The sequence below is a fragment of the Etheostoma cragini genome, chromosome 11 (assembly GCF_013103735.1).
Source record: "Etheostoma cragini isolate CJK2018 chromosome 11, CSU_Ecrag_1.0, whole genome shotgun sequence".
Classification (NCBI taxonomy): Eukaryota; Metazoa; Chordata; class Actinopteri; order Perciformes; family Percidae; genus Etheostoma; species Etheostoma cragini.
Window position 1 is genome coordinate 19,284,504 of NC_048417.1, and position 17,118 is coordinate 19,301,621.

The 17,118-nt window shown below is 38.4% G+C and overlaps 1 protein-coding gene across 1 annotated transcript in view; it reads left to right on the top strand.

Moving 5' to 3' along the window:
• epha6 (eph receptor A6) overlaps positions 1-17,118 on the top strand; it is a 179,543-nt gene that overhangs the window by 67,016 nt on the left and 95,409 nt on the right. The window lies entirely within an intron of this gene.

Here is a 17,118-nt window from a genome sequence, read left to right on the forward strand (position 1 = left end):
AATCTGTGCATCTTTGCACCATCACTTATTAGTTTGTGACCACTTGCTGCCTAAATGGTCAGGTTACCGAGAAGGACAGTGGGAAACTCAAGTGATTCTTGTGAAGGTCGTTTGTAATAAAGCAAGCGGTAAACAACTGCCTGGATCAGTTAAACCCTTACAGATTCTATACAATTAAAGATGCTACAATATACATCTGGCTTTGTATTCCATTCCACAAAATGTATCCATCCAGAACATATTTAGAGAGTGCTGTCACATTTTCTTTTTTTTTGGGAGGGTGGTTGTTTAGTATTGAATTGCCCGTTTAAGCTCATCTCCAACAAAACGATAGGAAGTGAGCTTTGCATATCCTCAATCTCCCTTTCTATCGCTTCTAAGCAATCCCACAGATGTCGGGCTGTCCAGTGAATGCAATGTTGAAGGCTGAACAGCGCACACACACACACAAACACACACACACACACACACACACACACACACACACTAATTCACACACACAGAAGAGAAACACACTTAGTGTTCTGATTTGTCTGTCTGATAGTGCTGTCCGTGAGACTGGATGTCAGAGAGAAGGAATCTATTACAGGATCGATTCAGCCATGCAATTAGGTGGCAATGGGAATTTCTCATTTCACTTTTCTCTCTGTAACTGTCGTCTCTCGGGAGCTTTCAAGGAGGGATAAAGTGATATATTGTGACGTCTGGCATAGGAATAGAAAAGGGTTATAGAAAAAGTGTGTGTGCAGTTCCTGTGTTCCTGTGACGGATGTGGGAGGTGTTTACGCTATCTATAAATGCACATAAACAAAGAAGTGCCAGATAGGATCATATTTATGTCAGTTGGAGAGTAAGATGCACACATTTTATGACTTATTTACTTTGTAATTTGGCTGTTACTCATCCTTTTCGTCAGACTGCTCATCCTCCTACTGCTCATATTTTATGCTCTAGTTCTCATTATTTAAGAATTTCTCATTAATTGGCAATCTTTCTCCTACACATGCTTTTTAATTGGCATCACTGACACAATTAGATAAATAAATTTTGCAAAAGATGTCAAAGTTTGGAAACGAGCTGAACGCTTCTTCTGATTTATATCACAGGCATTTGTGTATGTGTGATGTGTGTGTGTGTGTGTGTGTGTGTGTGTGTGTGTGTGTGTGTGTGTGTATGTGTGTGTGTGTGTGTGTGTGTGTGTGTGTGTGTGTTTGTACTAAAATGAAAGCCTTCCTAAATCATCCAATCCTAACACATTCATGTTGTTGGCAATCACTCAGTCTCAAAGTGCTGTTCTTTCTCAGTCGTGCGAGAACAGCAAGTTCTAACACAACTTTCTAAAAACTTTTTCAGTTTAAATATGAACACTGATGTCTGTTTTACTATATGAGTGCTGTTTGTTATGGCAAAAATAAGTTATTTTATAGTGGCCGCACTTTTGGTCGCATCACATGACATATTTGTGGTGCTAAGGGGATGCACACTGATTGTTGTAGATCTGACGTCATATGTGAGATTAAATCCAACTGAAAAGTATTTATGTAAGCATATTTTAGGTTTCTCAAAGTTAAGTTTTGAAGTCCTTTGGAAGGACATTCAGTATGACCTTTTTAGCAGCTAATCATCATAAAAACATGCCCACATATTGTGTACTGCTGAAGATTCACATGACTTAATTGGTCGGCATTGACACTCCAAAGATTTACATCCCCATATACCAAGAAAATTGCCAAGCCATCAGCAGTGTCAAGCTGAGTGGAAGATTTATCTGATTTCCTCCTGTCACTATGTAGTCCTACGTACCTAATGGCAATGAGAGTTTTGTATCAAGACAGCGCCTGGCAAGATGGAAGAGGAGAAATTTAATCAAGCTTCCTCTGCTGGCTAATTAAAATCTTCTCCCCCGCTCTGTCATTAAGCATGTTTTAACAGAAAGACAGGAGAGAAGGTAGCGTGGGAGTTTTCCTTTTGCAACTTCAGTAGATATAGGTGTGTGCTGTTGGTGGGTGTAGATACACTGTGTGTGAGACTGCCTATGTCTGTGTTTGTATGTCTGTGTTCATGAGTGTTTCTATGTCAGTGCCACTTCTCACCATGGGTTTCCCTATACTCTGTGTTGTTCTGATTAAATTGGACCTAAGGGGGTCATTTTGAAAACACAAACACAAGTGCTCCTCAAAAAAACAGAAAAAGTCTCTCCCAATATTCAATCTTCTCCACACCCTCTATGTGCCTGTGGATAGGCTAATGGGCTGCGGCATCATCCTCTGACACAAGATATTTTTTTAATATGTTTGAACTGCTGGAATACGCCATCGGGGTTTAATTGCAAGGGAATTGCACAGACATATACTTAATTAAATGCCTTTACCATGCCATCTTGTCTTATATTTGCATTTTATTCAGAGATGGAGCCACTCTGTTAACAATGTTGTGATTTACAGTCAAGCTCTTCACTTTACTATACAGTGAGACATTCCGTTTTTTTCTTTTTTTTAAGTAGCAGAGATAGGGGCTGGCTCAAGGGAGCTTTTTGGCTCAGTGAACTTGTTGAAGCACTGCACATTCACAACTTTTAAATTATTTCCTAATGCTTATTTTGATATACAGTATGTCTGCTGGAGGGAATACCTAGCCCGAGAGACTTTGCCACTGTATTAAACTTTATTATGCAGGCTTTGAGCTGCATGTAGGCATATAGAATAAGCAGTGCCCTGTGGTGCCTGCGGTGTGAAGCTAAAATACTAAAGCAATAAACTATTTAGAAAATGGGGAAAACCTCATGTTTGGCTCTGGAGTTACTTATTTTGTGCATTCACAATCAGCTCCTTAGTCTACCTCTCTCCAGTCAACAACTGTATTGTCATGGCAGATTGGTCAACGCATTTCAACAAAATGTTTGCAGGTTAACGTACAGTTTATTCAGCACCGTGTAGCCACATTGACCTTGGTTCCACTCCTGCCATATGGTCAAATTATCACCAATGATGATCCCCAATGTCCCCCCTACATTATTATTAGGTTTTTTTTGTATGTTTTTATTTATATTTTATTATTATTTTTTTGTATTTCATTTGTAACCTTATTCAGAGACTCATGACGGGATAAAAGCTTTGAAAGTTAAAATATTCTTAATGTGTTAGATGGCAATTACGGAAAATTTGTCCTTTAGTTCACAAGCTTTTTCATTTTTCATTTATTACACAGGAAAGGAATAAAAGTAACATTAAGTTACAGTTTAAACAGACCTGACTAGTTTCCACCTGGTTTCTGTTCTGCAGGAACATAGAACTTGTTGGAAGACAAGAAACTGCTTTGATTTAAAATAGAAATGAAACAATCCACATTGCTTCTCCTCGTTGTTTTTTCCCTTTGAATTTATTTACACTACATAGTGATTTAAATTGACTAGCATTTATTTTTGAATGGTTTTATCAACATTTAAGTGTTCAAAAAGCAGTTTTACTGAAATCTGACGTCTAAGACCTGACGTCTTAAACCAAAGAGGAACATCGTATTGTCTACAGCCGTACAGCAGCGCAGTGAAATCAACAATAGCTGCTTCGCTGCTAAACTGCTTCGCTGCTAAACTGCATTGCTGCAACGGTACCAACACTGAAGCCCTCACTAATGCTATTTAACAAACATCTGTAGTCAAATATGACATAAATCCTTGATCTGGAGAGAACACCAAAACATTGAATTCACAAGACTGTCGCATCAGCAGTATCTGTATGATAGAGTACGATAGGAATGGCCCCTCGCGGTGGATCCATTTAACCATGAGAAGTCACATTGCCTCGGATCAACAGCGCCCAGCAGCGCCAGAGACAGCTTTAATTTGGTAGCTGGCGGTCAACATGATTAGTGGACTGCGGGGGGCATTTTATAAGTGGACTAACTGCCTCAGCCGTCCACGGTGTGGGAGGAGAGAAGCACAGAACAAGCATATGAGAAGATTGTTAAGGCAGATACACAGAGACTGAAGTTTATATTTGGAGCTGCTCTTTACAGGTGTTATCTGTACTATTTTAGGAGATCATGTGAGTAGAGGTTGTCTGCTAGTTTTTTATCGCATGTTAACAGCACATTAAGTATGCATAAACCTTGCAGGCTACTCAAAACATAAGAAAAGAGGTATGACATGCGCATAATGCACAATGTTTTTTTAACATATTACACGTTGAAAGACACATGCACACACACCATTCACACATTTATTTCACAGGCAAGCAGAAGCACAGCCACTGCTTAATTTTCCAGTTGGCGGGGAGTTGATGTGTTCAGATATGATTTATTGATCATGTTGAGCACATTAGCTTACCCACTGTGTTCAGTTAAAAAGCAATAACACATTTTACACCCTGTGTTCCATGGGAATGCAATAAAACTAAAGTAATTACGCAAACTGGGGACAGCGTTGTGACGTGAAAAAAGCCCGATCTGTGTGCCGTCTTATATTAGAAGTAATACGCAGATGTTTGATTCATTCATACACCTTATCTCTCCCCATTCACTGACTAATATGACATAGGGCAGTGACTCTTTACATGGCAGAGCAACACAGCTAATGGCTAATTGTCTTATTCTTGTCAATGATACTCTCCTCATGCTTCATATTTAAAACAACTGCCTAATATAATACTATTAGGGATCAAAATCATCAACAGGAAACAGTAAGAGTTGTGATTGCAGACTCAGAAGTTCATACTAAAATTCACCCATCTTTAGATTCATCTGGGGAGAAACTGGGACACATATGCCTCTCACAACAGCAGGCGAAGCATACCAGGCTGCAATGCAAACATGGCATGTTGGGTCTAAGGATTCCAGCTCACTTCTGCTCCACTGGAGAATTTGCATTCATCCAAAACAGTTACATGACTGGTTCCATAAGTATCCATCCCAGACCCTTTTTTATCAAGTGTCTACATGCTGCAACCCAATTCAGGATTTAATACCTACCCTGCTTATACACAACTGTATGTCTCTCAAGGCTAGATTACTAATGGTGCAAAACTTGCAACAAACAATATGTATTTAAATATAATCATCAACTAGGTCTTGCATTATTCTTTTTTGGCCCTATCTGTAGGAGGGCCATGTGTCAAAATCTAGTTTATCACACTAATATTTTTTGTTGCTCACAGTATATTGTGCACACATGGTGTTTTTTTCCTGAATAGTCATGTTTCATCCACAAACTAACACACACAGAAAACCTTGGTCCAGATATATTCCAATATAGGAGTGTAGTGTCTGGCTCCCTGTGCAAAAACAATAAAGCTGCAATATACAGTGTACTGTGTGCACTTTGCTGAAAGCATTGCTGAATTAAGAGGATTGTAACCAAAGCCATAACTGCAGGCTTTTATAACTTGTAAAAGAGACTTCTATAATGGCCTTACTCAGAGAACTGGTGGCTTGGCATTTTACTTCTGTCCTCAAAATATTCCATTGGCTTTAAGTTCCATCAGGAATCGACTTTAAGATTCTTTAGCTTGTCTGTAAAGGACTGAATGGTTTTGTTCTATTAGACATGATGAAAAGCTGTGAGCCACCTGCAAACCTCATGTCATTTTGCACCGGTCTTCTTGTCCCACTTGTTCCATGTGGTGATCCATATGGTGATCTCTGGTAAAGCTGCTTTTTATATTTCTTAGGACTGGGGTACCGAATTAATTGATTTGTTGTTTTAACTATCGAGTATAGAAAAATACACAAGGAGTAAATAAGTGTCAATGAGCCAATAAGCATGCAGCATGAACCCATATCTAGCAATGTTGATGATGGGCTGTCTAATGTCACACAGCGTAAGGACTCGCAGGATAAATTATTTGATTTGAATGAACTAATTGATTTTACAAAATTGGTATTGAATAAATCGTTTAGGAACCTGTATTGAAGTCCCGTCATCAGTACCGCCATCAAAATGTTTTTAACAACACCCAGCCTTAAAATGTATACTCCAGTTGCGAAGGCAGCCTTCCTGATGACCTGAAATGTGCTCTGTCTCTTAATCTTTTCTCTATTGCCTCCTTGGAATCAATATTCCCTCTTTATTACTGAATAGTTCGTGCAGAACAATGTAAATTAATCTTTTCTAATACACAGTATATCTTGTAAAATATTTTCATTATTGGTTTTTCATCAGATTTCTTATTTTCTTTTATCTAGAGCATGTGCTCCAATGTTTGAAATGTAATATGAATAGATTTAGCCTTCTTTTTCCTTAACTTCACATAGAAAGCATCATCACCCCCAGGTTAAGTTGTGACATTTTATTATTTATCATAGCCAGTGAAGAAATGAACTTATAAAACCACAAAACCAGAGAGTTGCAGAAGTCCCCCTGATTCCTCCCTGCATGCAAATATAATTCAACTGTTCTTTCTGTCAACAAACACAAGCCTAGACGTGAACACACACACACATTCGGGTGTGCACACATTTTGAAGGCTCTGCATTTTTGCCACTCTTGGTAGGTCTCATATTGGGCCAATCAGTATTAATTTTTCCTCATCATATGCTGTTATCGCTCTATAATAAAAAAAATATTAAACCAAAATGAAAAGAATAGCGAAGGATTCGAGGAAATGTAGCATCCATCAGCTTTTTTCCCCTCTCTCCCATCTGTGGTAATTGATATTTGAGGCCTCGTTTTGCGCCATGGACTTCTTTTCTTGAAATGAGCTTTTGGAGCGCAGAGAAAACAGCTGAGGCGGCGAAATGGAATTGGTTGTGTGTCGGTGCATGAGAGAATGGGATTATCCCAGCGTAATGTCAGACTTATTAAACACTATTAGACTCCATAGATCACAGAGGGATCTGAAAAAGATATACTGCCAGCTCGTCTATGTGTGGAAGTGTGTGTAAATTAGGATTATATGCCCATAAATTTGTTTATTGATCCAGTAAAGGTCTTCCAACTCTGATATAATGCAATATGTTTCAGCATGTATTATAAAAATTATAGTAAGTAGAAGTAATTATATAAAACATTCAACCTCTTTATATATATCTTTACATTATACTGGGCTGCATAACAGTTTCACTTTGACTTTGTAATTGTATGTATAGAAATGATTTCACTAGAGACAAACACGCTTTTGTGTAAAATATGTTTTATGTTTAGGTGGTCTGTGTAGACTTATTATGCTATTGCTGCTATTCTGTTGTTCAGTGTAGGGTAAACACTGGCTATTTATCAAAAAAGAGAAATCAAATAAATAAAAAATACTCTTTGAAGTAGTAGTATTGCTATTACAGTAACAAACACATATTCATGATCAGCTGAGACTTTTTTTCCCACCAACACACTGACTGGTTGTTGTGCGCTCCCCCATGGGGCTCTGCACGCAAAGTCAAGTGATGTCTTTCTTATTTTAGCCAAACTGTAACCAGAGGTGGGTAGAGTAGCCAAAAATTCTACTCAAGTACTGTTAAGTAAAAGTAAAAGTAATCATCCAAATTATTACTTGAGTAAGCGTAAAAAATTGCTTAATGAAAAAACTACTCAAGTAGTGAGTAACTGTTGAGTAACAGAAAAAATACAAAATAATCATCTTTAGGCAAATTATAGTTCATCCAATCAATAAAATAAAATAAAATAAATTTATTAATTACAAAATAGCTTAAGTGAAAGACTTGTCAAATCAAATTTGGATGGATACTGCATGTGCAAAACATACTGTTTGTAACCTAAAAGACAAACATCCACCTTTCCAAACAACAACTAAAACTACCGCTATGTTTCCTCAAGTTAGATGTTGACTTTTTGAAGCTCACGTGTCCGTTTGTTTTGGTCAACACAGAAGACATGTAGCTGCTGTTTTGCACTTTTCCTAAAGTAACCACACTTTCACTATGAGGCCGGGGGGGTTTCTCCTCGTCTGTGTTGCCTTGGCGACGGTTGATTCTGACATCTTTGTTTTGCTACGACTGTGAAGCTAACCTGTCCCGCCGCTGAGATCGAGTATGGTCACGTGACTGCACAACGACGTTTGATTGGTGAAACACAGTCACGTGGTAGAGCCTTTAGCGGAAGACTCTCTCTCTGTCAAAATAAAACATTAAAATGAGACGTACGCTGGGATAAAAACAGTGACGCGTAGAATACCAAAGAGGTAAAAAGAAAAGTAACGAACTCATTGTAGCCTGACGTAGCGGAGTAAGAGTACAGTTTCTTTTTCACTAATCTACTCAAGTACAAGTAAAGTATAGTGATAACTATATAACTACTCCTAGTTGAAGTACCATTTTTTTTTAAACTTACTCAGGTAACTGTAACGGAGTAAATGTAACTTGTTACTACCCACCTCTGACTGTAACACACGTAGTCCATGATCACACACAGTCTCAGATGTCTCACCATGCATCTTATCATTCAAGTGAAATTGAAGCTGCTGGAGAATCGGAACAGGGGAGGGTTACTACCACGGCCAAAATGTTCTGTGCCTATCTGCTGAACCTGAAAGTGAGTTCAGTGAGTGAGTGAAATTGAGAGGACTACAAGGAGTGTGAATGTGTAGACTGAGTGAAACGCTTGTACATAACTACTACAATTGGCAGGCAAGGGAAACTGGCAAATGCTTCCTGGTAGTCCCGTGCAGGCACACTCCATCATCCCAGATGACTACACTTGGAGTGATTTCCGTTCTTAGCTAAGCAATTTAAAGGGTAACCACTGTTTTTTTCAACCCTATTTTCCTATGTTTTTGTGTTTATGTGACTGATGGGAACAACAATCTATGAAATTGGTCCAGTATTAAAGGTGCTCTAGGCAAGATCACAAAGATCCAGGACTTTGCCAAACAATTTGAACATCGAGGACTTCTTCAAGTCCCTCCCCCCTTTCCGCTAAAACCCCCACAAGGGAGAATGAATGTGTGTGCATGAGCAGTGATTGCCATTGACAATGATTAGTGCCTCTGAACCGGGAGCTGTGGATTTTTGTAAATCGCACTACAGGCTGTAGGTGGTGCCAGAAGAGATGGATTTTATTTTTTTAAAGACCTCCACATACATTAGTACTACTCAAAAATAGAGTCAGTTTCAGATAATTTGACAGAAAGTAAGTTCTATAAGGCTTACCTACTGCACCTTTAAGTGAGATTGCTGCAGTCGGCAGCTACAAGCCACAGTCTAAGTTAATAGGGCAATTGTCCAGCTTGTATTAACCTTCACAAATGTGCTATTTTTGCCAGGCTCTGACTAATATTGTGTCTAATATAAGGGTCTGACAACATTGTGGAAAGGATTTCTAAGGTGGCCAACCTTCCTAGTAAAGAGTAAGCTCCTTTTTTTGAATATTAAAACATCTGTGAAATTGCGTCCGCTAAGCCTACCGGACTCCATGTAAATGAACTGTAATTTTACCATCATAAAATACATCTATTCAAAGGTGACAGAAACAAAATAAAACTATGAAAATCTGTTTTCAGTCATCTTTTCACTTTTCCAACCATCAGAAATCTAGTCTTGGTTGAAATAAACACATAGGTTACCGATTTACATGTGTAAATATGATAGCTCTATACGTGCTAAAAGTATTTTTTAAATGGACTCTTGTGGGTTTAGCACCAGTGACTTTAGAGCTGTTTCTGGTTAAAAACAAATGTCTCAAAGAGGTTTTAATGGGCTATCTCTGAAGGGATCCTTTCCATACTGTTGTCAGACACAAAAATTAATTATTAACTTGCCCTGTATAAGGGAAGTTTGGGTTTCCCTGCTGGAGCTGCTTTCCCTGCAACTCGACCCTTAAGAGGACAAAGATGGATGGACAACTACCTTAAGATCTTAAAATCCAGCTTGTTTAGCTGCTGCCAACTGCAGCGATGATGATAATAAAACTTCACTAATGTCAAAGATTGGTGTTCCCTTCAGTCAGTTAGACACAATAACATAGGAAAATATGTTGAAAAAAAAAGTAGTTACCCTTTAACCAAGTCCGAACCGCACCTTGACCAGAAAGGCTTACTGTGTGCACTGCTATGCACTTGCTTTACTTCATGGTTAGCAGGCTGTTAACCATGACGTAAAGCAAGTGCAGTACAGTGTCGAACAAGTCAAAATTGAATTGGCAATCCTAGCAATTATGAATTTAAACTTAAGTTTAAGTTTTTTAAACATAAATTTAAACTTAAGTTTTTTATGTTATCATTATATTTAACATTTTCTAAGTAATACTGTAAGTCAAATTGCCACTGCAATTGGGGGGTGGTAAGTCAGTCCGTAGGGAGTTGGGTTGGGAACCGGGGTCTCTCGTTCAATTCCCTACAAGGGCCAAAGAATGGTGGTGGACTGGTAGCTGCAGAAGTGCCACTTCACCTCCTGGGCACTGCCAAAGTGCTCTTGAGCAAGGCACCAAACCCTCAACTGCTTGGGGCGCCTTTTCATGGACACTCCCTCACTCTGTCATCTCTCCATTAGTGCATGTCTAGGTACTGAGCATGTGTGTGTAATTCAGGCATGTGTGTAATAACAAAAGAATGAAAACATTGTAATTTGCCCTTGCGGGATTAATGAAGTATAAACTATTATTATTATGTATAATGGCTTATAAATAGTATTGTTCCTGGAGATAATTTGACAAAATGATCCGCCCACTGCTTATTGATGGCTTTAAAGAGTCTTTATTGTTCTTTATGAACATGAGCAGCGCCTTCCTTCTGATCTTCCATTGGCCTGACATGCTGTAACTCATTACTTGCCATCCAGACAATCGTGCCTCTGGCTTATTTATTGGCCTAAATTCCAATGGTGATTCATAGTTACAGTTACTTTTTTTAGCAAAAGAAAAATAACTTTTGACAAAAAGGTTTGTCTAAAATTATATACTATATTAGATATATCAAAATGTAATTGGCAGATTGCTATGGAATAAACTGAGCTTTTTTATGCTTCCCATAATATGAACTCTGTCTAGATCCCAATATACTAACCCTTTGACCATTTCTAAGCTACAGTGTTCTTTTCTAATATTTTTTAACAGACTGACATGAGATTGTCTCTGTTTACACAACACCACTGTCATTTAAAATAAAAATAGATTCTTCTGTTTTTACCATTAATAGCTGCCAGCACAGTGTAAAAATTATCCGCATTAGTTACGATTTTTAGTCTTTTCACATGTCTGCATGCCAGAGAAGATCACACTGCTCCCAGAGGAAGCTGATAGATGCAAGAGTGTAATCACATCTATTTTTTTCCTTCTGTTTTGCCAATCAGGGTGGCACTTGCTCTCATTCATTTAGGAACAACTTTGAAAAAATGTGAGCGATGTGACAGCAAGATTTTCTCACTAACCACATGCATGTGTTGAAAGCGCTTCAGCTGCTTCTCAGAAAAACAAGTGTTCACATGTTAGTGATATAACTATCTTCATCATTATTTATTTCATCTTTCTATTTCTTGGATTCCAATAGTGGTCTGTTTTGAAATATACCAACTTAACTGAGAAGAATGCATGTGGGACACTCAAAAACATTGACTTCTTTCTAAATTGTATTTGTTTATGAGATATGCTCAAGGATCCAGCTTGTCTTAAAGTGAAAAATGTTATTGAATCTGTATCAGGATGTGTTCACACTTGAACAACTTGATGCTCATTATACACAGTATGTGTAATATACTTTTTTGCATCAGTAAATACGTTTCTCTTATCCATACACTTGATCGGATTTCCGCCTGTTTGCATGTCTGAGAGTGAGAGACCAAAGGGATTTAATTGACTGATCCATTTTAATTTCACTCAAGCTCCATTATGGTGTTGTTGATGTTACTAAAGGGTTGCCATGTCATTATCCCACTCCTCTGCTGTTTTTGAGAAGACAATGCTGTTGTTTATTTTCCACAAGAAGGCCTTTATGCTAATGAAACCTCTGCTAAAGATGGTTTGTTGTCAATTTAACAGCGTGTTAAAAGCCCAATCGGCATCAATCATGTGGAAGGGAAGCCGCGAATGAGGGATAAGTTTTAGGCTAAGTCATGCTAATCTTTATAACACCTTATAATAATAAATTCATTAGGCCTACATTCACATTGACATGCATTCTCTCATCTTCAGAGGCATAGCCTTGTGATTTTCATAATTAAACTCAGTAAGAGTGAAATAAGGGGGATCAATATGAATGCAAGGCGGACTATTTTAGAGGCAGTGAATGAAGGGTTGTACCATAAAGGAGCTGCTTTCTTGTAAATGTAGTACACACAAAAATGCAGTACTTTATCCCAGAAACCTCTGCTGGTTTGGTGGATATCAACAAAACAGATTCACAAACTGTTTTAACAAACTGACATTCACATACAATAACAAAAGCGTACTACAGGTGCCTCAGGAAGCGCAAGAGACCGAGAAGCAACCCAGTTGAGGAGTAGAGGTGAAGTGGACGTAAACGGGTAGTAAAGGGACAGGATTGACACACACAAGAAATAAGCACTAAAGGTCACCTGGCTGTAGCTCATAGCATACACCAATGAGAGTGTTATTGATCTTCTTATCTAACTCTTGGCAATAAAGGGAATTGTCCTAAATGTCAGACTATTTGTTTGAGACTTCTTGCTCTGGACCAAAGCGTTAAACAGACAACACAACCAGTTGACATCACCAGCTTGCATGGCAACAAGTGTCACATTCCACTGGTAGGTGATGGGGTGGGTGGCCACTACAGCCACAATAAGCACTATCATAGATTTAATGTTGTGATTATGCATTACAGATATCCTAATACAGGTCAGCCCTGGAGCCAGTCAGGACATTATCTCAGCATTCAAGCTCAGACTATTAAAACACTGCTTTACTGTCCTTCCAAGCCTTTTCCAGCTACCGTTTTGTCTCCGCAGTAAGATTTAGAGCGGAGCTCGGCTCTCTTTCTGAGTTATTTGATGTCTACTGCTTTAAAGTTTACTACTCGGTTAGTTCATTTGGCGAGACTCTCGCTATGCTGCTATAAACATTGCCATAAAGGGATCAGTGAGTCTGACCTCTGTAAAGACCATAAAAAGATCTTTGTCTCTAATAATGCCACTGATATATACAGTAAGTGATGGCTGCCTGTGAATGAGCCCACCCAGCACTGTCTTTGGTGAAACCTGGCTCTGAAGCTTAAGCTCTTTAGCGTAATTTGTCTTTTCATTTTCATAGCATTGTCTGGTTGTTAATTAGCTTTTTCTATATTGCTTTCCCTCTCACCTTCATCTACAGTACCTTTCAAATTTCAAAATGTAGTTTACCAATGCATTATAATAAAATGGAAGTCAACATTGAAACTTTGTTTTGTTAAAAAAAAAAAAATCATACAAAAAGACAAAAAAAAACATTTCTATTGATGCCAGGTCTCTTTTTTGTTACTATAATTAATCTTCATGGAGTGTAGAAATAAAAGGCCCTTCATATCACACAACAGAAACAAACTGTTTGATTTTGCTAAACCAAATTGTCTAATCTGTAAGTACATTATTGTCACAATGATTAAAGAGGATACATGCTTGTTGATGACCTGTATGTCCTAAAATGTATAATAACTGAAAACGGATGGGTTTTTATTGTTTGATTTTTAGTGAATACCTATCTTTCCACTTTTCAACACTAGGCTAACAGATAAGTTAAAGGTAAGCTGTAGAGTTTTGGACCACGAGTGTTTAAGACCTAAAGAATGCAAACAATGTGTTTTTACAAGTAACAATAAATGTAAACACTGTATAATATATAAATATATCAAGAAAACTCCACAAGGTACTTTTTAATGGCAAAACAGGGGCTAGGTGTGGCTTAATGAGAGCATAAGGAACATATGTGCAGAGAGGAGTAGAGTCTGGTGATTGGCAGGAGTGAGAAACTTAAGAGAGGTGACTGGTGGACGGAGTAGGAATGGACAGGTCCGGAATGAAAACAGGGCCTGGAGAAGGAGAAAGGGCAAGGAGAAGCATTTAATAAAAATGTTGTCCTATTATAGCTGAAGTAGGCATTGCATTAGGCTGCTATTTAACTGTTGCTGGAAAGCTCTAAATGTAAGTGATTCACATCCTTTATGAGGTCTCAAACACCCCCAGTCTCTATGTTGTCAATGGGTGAGATAATTAGCTCTGATTATTCTTGTTAATAGTTTTTTTTTTTTTCTACTAACAAAAATGGCCCGCATTGAAATAGCTTATTACCTCTATTACCTGTGATCACCAATTAGGAATCTCCAGTCATTGTATCTTATCAAGATACAAGCCAATAAACCTGCATTCTGCAAAATACCACTCTAATTAAACTGAAGAATAAAAATCAATGCAATAGATGGTGTTCAAATAATTGTGGCAAGAGGGCACATTCAAGAAGAATTTAACCAGGAATAGTGAATGTGCTAAGTGGAGAGAGACTCACTCTCCAAGCTTGCTGTGCCCAGGTTAGCCTTCGCTATGTTGCTTGTAAACATCGGCGCTTTGTAAAGCCGCCAGAATATCATCTGTAAATGTCATGATGGAGATTAAAATCAGGAAGCAAGGAGGGAGTGTTTGTAAAATGGCAACAACCACTGGGTTGAATGCCTGTACAAGAGATGGCTGAAATAGCAGATTGTAAACACTGGTGAGATTGTGCAAACATGTGCATGTGGTGTGGAAGGCAACGTGCAAGAGATATAAGGTCAAATTGATTATTTGTTCAAGATAACTTTACATTTACGGTGAACTATGCACTTAACTTGAATACTAGGTGGACAAGCATACAACTAGATTTGTTTTATTTGATGTATTTGATTTGCAATGAGTTTTAAAGATTATGATACGGATGAATGATTATGATGTTGATGATAACAATTTAATCCGATATACAGTATGTTAATAAATATAGATAATAGTTTGTTATTATCACAGTAGCTTTAACCAGAGACCATGTTGAGACGGGATCACAGAAGCTGCTTTAACAAATTGGACCAGGGGTGCAAGAATGGCACCTTCATACTTCCTAACCCTCTACCTTCGCTGCACTTGCTCGGACCACAGCCATTTACAAACTAAGCCTTTATTATTTTATTTACTACACACCTGTGTAGTTTCGCGACTGCATCTTCCACGGTTGAGACGCTATCTCTGTGACTACGGTAAATCTCTCCACAGTGGCCACAGACAGAAATATTAACATCTGGCGGAGTCCGCTCCTGGTTCCGGTATCCGGTTCCGCTCCTGGACCACATTTTGCCATGATGACACACACACACACACACACACACGCACACGCACTCACACACACACACAAATACAAACACACAGAGGCCCGGTCTTCACGTCACTGGTAGTCTCTATTTTAAAGCATACAAATAAGGCAATATTGTTTGCAAAGACTGACATGGCTCAGGGTTAGGCTGCCTGTTGGTTTGGCACGCTCTTTGTAGTTTTTCAAGGTTTTTTTCAATTTCATTTGGATGGTTTTTTAAGTGCTTGTGTGCAGGGGATTATTTTTGAGAACAAAGGATGGGGGAAATACCTGTGTATGTGTGGACTAGACCACAGACTCCCTGAAAACAATACCAGCGTCGCTGTAGCAGCTGGTAAAAACTAGCTCTCACACACACTGCTTTCTTTTTTCTCTTTCACCTTCTGTCACTAATTGAGCAAACACATTCTTAACACTTCTCCAGAGATGTGTTGGAGAGGGCCACTAATCCTCAAGTGCAAATCAGAGAAGGTGCTTACTGCTTTCACAAATGAATATGGAGGGGGGGAGGCTGATGAGTAAGAGAGATGGACCGACACAGAGGAGAGAGGAGGGCTTTTCATTTAGAGTGTTGAGTGTGTGAAACGTACATTTAATACATTCAGAGTACCACTGCTAATGTTCCTGCTGAAGAGTGTAGTTGTACATGTAGGTAAAACTATTTGCTAAGAACATAAGAAAAGAACAAAAGATGACTCCATATTGCTATCTGGTTTGTATCATGGTGCTGTATAATCTTGAAGTAACTCACTCATATTGGCAGGCTTTTTGTTTTGAGCAAGGAAAATAGGGTTATGTTTTCCCATGCAGAGTAGGATGAATCTTATGTCACTTCTGATAATATGTAAGATATGCATAGACAAGATGTGTCTACTGTGTCAGCACAGTGAACGAGCAATGGGTTTTTTATTTGAATTTTATATTTTTTTATAGAAGGGAGACAGAGGGTGATGAAACTTAAAATGGTCTTGCGTCTTGTATTGTTTTCTTCATATGCAATGCGTTTCAGGCTGCATCTCGCCTACACCATCGCTGCAATGATCTCTCATCCTTTGCATCGCCTCTTCACCACGCTGCCTTTTAATTTCAAGAGCTGAACTATTCTGCAACATTTGTTGATGTGGTTCTGCAAGTAAATGCTGCAGAATTGTGCTCCTCTTGGAATTGTTCTTCTTCGCTGACCACCGGGAGAGAGGAACCCACCATCATTGGCTATGCACTGCAAAGAACCAAAGAGTCTCATTTACACATGCACACAGGCCTTCACACACAACACACACATAGGGAGATACCGGTGAGGAAGACGGTTATCATCTAGAATGTGTTGCATTGAAATTCCGCCACTGATTACATTTTACATTAATATTCTACTTTATGATTCTTTTTTTGATGTCTAAATTTGCCTTTAGACCCTAATGGGACACTAAGACTTTCACCTATCAAAGCCAAACAGAATTGTCAGGTTCAGAACCTGATGTTTATTCTTTATTACAGCTAATTTTAAATCTGTTTTAAGCAAATGTCTAGATTGTTAAAGTTAACTATTCAATTTCTAAACCTTATTGCCAGACAAGAATGTCAATATTGAATGATTCTGCAAAATATCACGTCCATTGCCAAAACGTTTTGTTTTCTACAATATCTGTCCATTGGATATAACATATGAGGATAGGGAAGGATTGTGCTAATAGCAAATACATTAAGTGAATAGTATGGTTAGGGTTAGGCAGCTAAAAAACTTCGTTTGATTGTGGTTACAGTTCAAATGCCTATAAACTACCCAATTCCACACGTTTATTGGTTGACATTGGCATTGGACACAATTCATGGCATGCACATTGTCCACTGTAAACATAATTTATTTTGCTTTTAGGCAGGGTGAAGGGTATAGTTTTTCCATACATTTGCAAAAACTC